This window comes from Triturus cristatus, chromosome 12, assembly GCF_964204655.1.
Source record: "Triturus cristatus chromosome 12, aTriCri1.1, whole genome shotgun sequence".
Taxonomy (NCBI): domain Eukaryota; kingdom Metazoa; phylum Chordata; class Amphibia; order Caudata; family Salamandridae; genus Triturus; species Triturus cristatus.
In genome coordinates this window covers 372,540,430-372,546,726 of record NC_140595.1, presented here as the reverse complement: position 1 = coordinate 372,546,726, position 6,297 = coordinate 372,540,430, and positions in this window count along the sequence as shown.

Sequence of the window (6,297 nt, the reverse complement as noted above, 5' to 3'; positions counted from 1 at the left end):
GTTACCAGGAATGACTACGCATCTAGATAACATATATCATTTTGTTCAAACAGGACGAGATCCAGGATGTATTAACAGAGCTATGGAATTCCAGAAAGTAGAGATACAGGGGGAACTGTTACGTTTCCTCATAAACTGTGTAATCAGAAATCAAGATCGTCCGGGGGTAGACCCGAATGCAATGCTTATTCTTACAAGATGGAGTCAGAATATATCAGAAGGGAGACACGATAAGCAAAATTGTATAATAGCCATGTGCCGAAAAATACGTAAAGAAATAGAGCGTATTCATGAAGAAAGATTGGGAACAGACGAGTTTGAGCAAGATGAAGCGTCCGAATCAGGGAATTCCGCAAGACAGTCAGAGACCATAGCCTATGTAGGCAGAGGAAGATATTGTGAAAATACTAGATGTTTTTCTGATCCCATACACTCTGTATGTCCAAATAATAGCAGAACGTATCCGACGCCTGTAATAAATCTAAAGTCTCCTGAACATTTGTTTCAAGCCGCAGATAAAATACTACGAGAACGAAGAGGTTACCACCTCCTCGATTCCATGGATGAGCAAGAATTAGCCAGATCAGCCGTTCACTGGATTGACAGTCCTGAAAAATACGGTGATGAGACCGTAGCACACACGTTTTTTAACCTCAGTACAGATGAACAACGTTTAGCTGGAATCTATATGATTCAGCAACTCCTCATATTATATAAGAGCCAACATGCTGACCCTGGTCCTTTACCTGATATATTAACGGAACTACTCACGAACAGATGGAGAGGTTCTAGTAACAAGCTAATTAAAGAGATATTAGTGTCACGTAAGCAGTATGTCCTTTTTGTAAGTCCGGATTCTCTCTCCTTGCCCCCCAGAGAAAGAGCACCGTACTACATGGATAGACAAAATCCTTTACGAGAAGTGCACCCAATAAAAGGCGAAGACAATGAGTTTCACCGTGTATTTGTTTACACACCCATATCAAAAATGGAATTATTAGAAATGAAAAAAGTAGTACCTAGTCATGACAAAGACCCAGCGGGTTTCCACCGAGAAATTAAAGACATGTTACTGATGGGAGAGTACACCTTTCCTGATATTATGACGATATTAAAGGTGCTTTTGCCTGCTGGCATATATGAAAAACTGAAAGAAAAAGAGTGGGAAGTGGGAGACCAAAAGATAGACTGGACAGCATTAGCAGAGGAAGAAAGGGGCCGAGCTGCAGGTTCGGGGCTCGGGGATAAAGTTAAACTATTACCAGGTTTACTAGTACAGGTACTGCCACGTTTATTAACTACAAAAAAGGAAGATTGGGGTGCAATCACAGCCTGTAAACAAAAGCAAGATGAAGACACAAGCGATTATTATGCTCGATTTGAAAAATGTTTTGGTATAAATAGTGGTATAAAAGCAAGTAGTGATTCATATCCACATTTATTTGTGACAAAATTGGTGGAAAATGCATTACCTCCAGTAAAGAATAGAATATTGAAATTCGAGAGTACCTGGCAAAGTAACACTCCGTCGCAAATGCTACAAATGTTACAGTATCATCACAATAGAATTAGGGATGAACAAGAACACGAGCATAGACGCATGAAGGATACAAAAATGAAAATGCTAGTTTCTCAGACAGTACCAGCAGATGGTCACAAAAAGGGTGTGACACATTCTGGTGATTCTGCAGTTCCTGTAAAAGGAACCTGCAATTACTGTAAACAACTAGGCCATTATGTACACGATTGTCAAGTCCTGAAACGTAATATAGCTACAGGTATTGCAAAAGAGAGACCACGATTAGTTAGACAAGATCAGAATGAACAAGGAGCTATGCAGCACGGACAGTCCATGCCAGTTCAGCAACAGTCTATGCCAGCCTCACAGCAACCCATACAGTTTGTGCCAGCTGCACCACCGTTGCCTGCTACTGCCACACAAACCACAACACAACAAATGTATCAGACTGCACAGTATGAATACCCTGAATATCAGCGCTACGCATGAACCAGCCTAGAGAGGTAAGTTGACTTACCGCTTATCGAGATTCCGGTAGATCAAGAAGGACCTTATGTACATAGTGAATTATTAGGTCAAGATAGAAAATTCTTACTCGATACAGGGGCAAGTCGAACAACCATAAAACGTAGTGAAGTTCCAGGGGCACCCCTCTCAGGCTCTCAAAATGTTTCCCTTGGTTTTTCAGGAAAACCTATTGTTAATGAAGTATCACAGCCTCTACCACTTACGATAGGACCTTTGACACGAACTACAGACTTATTGCTTACTAAATCATGCCCAGAAAATCTGTTAGGAATTAAGACTCTGAAAGCACTAGGAGCCATAATATGTTGTTCTCCGGAAGGAGTAAGGTTGTTTTTGCGTGATTTTAAAGGTCACTATGTGTCTAGAGACATGGATCCCCGACTACAGACTTTACCAGTACATCTATGGGCACAAGGCCCTACGGATGTTGGCTGCATGAACATTACACCCTATCGAGTTACATTGAAAGCAGGAGTGGTACTACCACGAATGCGACAATACAAGTTACCGCATGATGCTGTAGTGGCTTTGTTAAAAATCATTGATGAGCTAATTGCCCAGGGAGTAGTTGTAGAAACAGACTCCAATGTATGTAATTCACCGATAATTCCGATTCTTAAACGAACTGATCCTACTGCTCCACCAGTGTACCGATTGGTTATTGATTTGCGTGAACTAAACAAGTGTATTGTACCACAATTCCCTGTGGTCCCTGATATATCATCATTGTTGACAGCAATTGATTCCGAAGCAACATTTTTTACTGTAATTGATCTCAAGAATGCCTTTTTCAGCGTCCCAATAGATCCGGAAAGCCAATACTTGTTCGGATTCAGTTTAAATGGGCGCAGCTTTAAATTCTCACGCGCTCCCCAAGGATTTACAGAAAGCCCCAGCATCTACAGCCAAGCACTGAAACGAGAACTTGACAGTATCCACATGCCAGTCAATACTGCACTGCTTCAATATGTCGATGATCTGCTGATCACCGCGAGAAGCGAGCCAGAATGTGAAAAAGCTTCTCTGACAGTTTTACATTTCCTAGCCGACAAGGGGCACAAGGTGTCCCCTTCTAAGCTGCAATTCTGTGTTCAGCGAGTTATTTATCTTGGTCACTCGCTGTCCAAGGAGGGAAGGCAGCTTACACCAGATCGCATCCAGTTAATTGCTAACATGTCAATACCCCAGACACAAAAGGAGGTGCGGGCTTTCATAGGCCTCACTTCATATTGTAGGCAGTGGATCCCTCAGTACGCATTTCTAGCAAAACCACTCATTCAGTTAACCACACAGGAGGCAGCCACATCGACTGTTCTCCCTTGGACTCAGGAACATACACAAGCTTTTGAAAGCTTAAAGAAAGCTTTATGTCAAGCACCTGTTTTAGCAACACCATGTTATAGCAAACCTTTTACACTCTTTGTTACAGAACGCGAAGGTACTGCCTTGTCAGTACTCACTCAGGATCAAGCAGGATCACGCAAGCCATGTGCTTATTTTTCCAGTACATTAGATCCCGTAGCTCAGGCTTTGCCTGCATGCCTGAAATCAGTGGCAGCGACAGCTTTAGCAATCAGACAAAGCGATGCCATAGTATTAGGACACCCATTGACAGTTCAAGTACCGCATGCAGTAGAGGTTCTTGTGAACCGAACACAAACACAACACTTGACCATAGCAAGACTTACCGGTTATGAACTGACATTGTTTCAACCACACATAGAGATCCGACGGTGTAATACATTGAATCCTGCTACACTATTACCTGTAATTGGAACAGACCCACTAGCTCATGATTGTGTTGAAATCATTGAAATAAAGACGAAACCTAGACAAGACTTGACAGACGTTCCATTGTTAGATCCAGACCTGACGTTGTATGTAGACGGATCATGCATGAGAGCAAGTACAGGAGATTTAGTGGCCGCGTATGCAGTCACAACAGACACTGAAGTTATTGAGACACATTGTATAGATACTCTGTCAGCCCAAGCAGCAGAACTTATTGCTCTAACGCAAGCCTGTATTCAAGCCACAAATAAGAAAGTTAATGTATACACTGACTCACGTTATGCATTCGGAGTTGTACACGACTTCGGCGTGCTGTGGCGAGAGAGAGGTTATCTAACGTCCCATGGTGCCCACATTCAGCACGGGCCCCTCATTCATGCCTTGCTAGATGCAATACATCTACCCACTGCTATATCGATTATGAAATGTAAAGCACACACGAAGGTTACTGATACCATTTCTCAAGGCAATGATTTAGCTGACAGAACAGCTAAACAGACTGCTCAGAATCGCACATTAGACATGACAAAGCCAATAGTTCAGACACCAACACAGTGTATGACAATTAAGGATCCCGCACTTGACGTAATTGACATACAGACACATGCCACAGCAGAAGAAATAAAGAAGTGGACTGAACTAGGAGGGATCCAGACAGATCAAGGATGGATGACGAAGGAGAAATCTGTATGGTTTCTCCCTGATTCCATGGTTCAAGCCATTATAGCTACAGTTCACAGTCCAGCACATTTAGGAGAGAAGGCTATGCTAGACAGCATTCAGCACATTTGGTTCAACAAACATTTACGAGCAGCAGCTAAACAAAAAGTTCGTACCTGTATGATATGTTGTCAGTTTAATCCAGGAAAGAGTGTTCCCGTAGAGCAGGGTGGATTTCAGCCTCCTGACCATCCTTTTGAAGTCCTCCAGATGGATTATATTCAGATGGAACGTTGTCGAGGATTCAAATATGTCCTCGTAGTTGTCTGCGCTCTCTCCCGTTGGACAGAGGCGTATCCCGTATCAGATTACACTGCCCCGACTACTGCCAAGCAGCTAGTTCGAGAATTCTTCCCACGGTACGGTTTACCACGTGTTGTATATTCAGATAACGGTCAGCCTTTCTCATCCGAATTAATGAAACATGTCTCACTCTTGTTGGGATATCAGTGGAAATTCCACTGTGTCCGACACCCCGAGGCAGCAGGTCTCGTAGAAAGACATAACCAGACACTGAAAATCAGACTGTCCAAAATATGTAGAGAGAAAGGTGTCGACTGGATAGTAGCATTACCAGTTGCACTCTTTTACATGAGAATGGTAGCACACTCTAGAACAGGGCTATCCCCGTATGAGGTGATCTTTGGTAGACCACCGAATATGTGGGGGACGCCTATACCACGTAAAATAACTGATATTGACTGTAACATGCTGACAGATTACTTGGCTTCCTTGATGTCTGCACTACAATCTTCTCGTTCACAGGTAGCTGCAGCCTTTCCCGACAACACTGAGGCGAAACCCCATGACGTTGTTCCGGGTAATCTTGTCTTTGTGAGAAACTTCGACAGGAAAAGTCAATTGGAGCCCAGGTGGAAAGCACCCAAGTTGGTCCTGTTGACCACAAGAACAGCCGTGAAGATCGAGGGACGTAAAGGGTGGATTCATTCAAGTCACGTCAAAAAATTCCATGGACTACCTTCAGATATAGACACTGTGCCCTGCACTCCCTCACAGACTGATTCAAAACTTCCTTTTGTTGAAAAGAATGACTCTCAGTGCTATAAATTAAAGCTTAGGCCCAAACAGTCGAGCAATTTGATTGTTTAAGTCCTCTCCAAGGTGAAGCGGTTGAATTGTCTCCGACATGTATCCCTTGGACCTGAGTAGAGAAAATACCCGAGAAATGTTGAAACGACAGGCGTATTGTAAATCACTGCGTAGCTACTGTATGAGGACATTATTAATTTTGTTTTTATTGAGTATTTTAGTAATTATTACGAGTGTGATTTTGCACATATATCATCCTATCTCTAGACATGTTTATAATATTGCTGCAGAACATTCTTTTAGTGACCTACCGCCACATGAATTATCTTATAGACTTGCGCTGCGCAATAACACCTTCATTAGTATGTTACATCATTCCCATCAGACTAGTAATGCGACCAATTGTTGGGTGTGTGGCCGACTCCCTCCCTATCAGAATAACAAAGGAGTTCTGCCTTTCTTTCCACATCCATTCACACACAATGGCTCCTGTGGAGCATGGTTTAGTTTATTAAATTCCATAGACCCAGACACAGCAGTTTATCAACAACATTGGATATGGGGAAATCTGAATCTAGTTTTATTCAAAGTCTGTCACCCTAATAAGGAGGGTCACCCCAGTAGAACAGGAACTGATTTAGAAAATGAAGTGTATAAATTAGGTAATTTTACGCCTAATCTTATGATTT